The sequence below is a fragment of the Lates calcarifer genome, linkage group LG7_2 (genome assembly GCF_001640805.2).
Source record: "Lates calcarifer isolate ASB-BC8 linkage group LG7_2, TLL_Latcal_v3, whole genome shotgun sequence".
NCBI lineage: Eukaryota > Metazoa > Chordata > Actinopteri > Centropomidae > Lates > Lates calcarifer.
The window spans coordinates 2,410,926-2,411,757 of NC_066854.1; positions in this window are offsets into that span (position 1 = coordinate 2,410,926).

An 832-nucleotide genomic window follows, 5' to 3' on the forward strand; every position below is an offset into this window, starting at 1 on the left:
TACACCTAGCAATGTGTGCATTTCTCCACTGTGGGACTAAACTTAAGAAACACTAAATCAGCTTATTACTGAGATTTTATGACACCACAGAGGAGCATATGTTGCAAAATCGGCAAAGATAACACCAAAAAGTCTGGGCTGTGTAATACCAGTCACCTAACACTGATACAACAGCAATGCTGCAATTTACTGTATGTGTTTGCATGTTTACTACATAATTAGTAATTTCCTTTGTGGATTTTTGTGTGAATCCTGTAATTTATGCTTAATTTAATTATGGTTTAGCATGAATGTGATGTTTTATGTGACAGCCCTTTGGCCTCTTTGGTTCTGCCTTGTTTCCTCGTCTCTTGCAGGTACAGTAATTGGCAGGCGTGGTCGTCCACATGGGGCCAATGCTCCCAGCCAGTATAAAAGCTACCACCTTCTCTCTGTGTGTTTTGTTGTTGTTTTGTTACACACATTTCTCACACATTCACTCACTCACACTGAGACTTAATGACCTCCACAGCAAATCTCTTTTTATAATTCTGTTTATTTTTTTGTAAATAAATCAACTAATTTAAGGCTATTTTTAATGCCTCTATTTGCCATGGCCCCTTGAGCATGTCATGACATTTAGTATTAATTTGAAATTTCCCTCATTAAATGCTGCTTCTCAGGCTTTTTCACCTTGTCAGAATAATGTATGTAATCCTAAACCATGTTTAGCATCATTCTCCTGCAAGTTTAATGCTAAAATTATCTTGTCTTGTCTCAGCTCTCAAGTATTTTCTTTTAAAATACTTTGAATACTTAGATTTAACTGATAATACTTCTGTGACATTTTCAG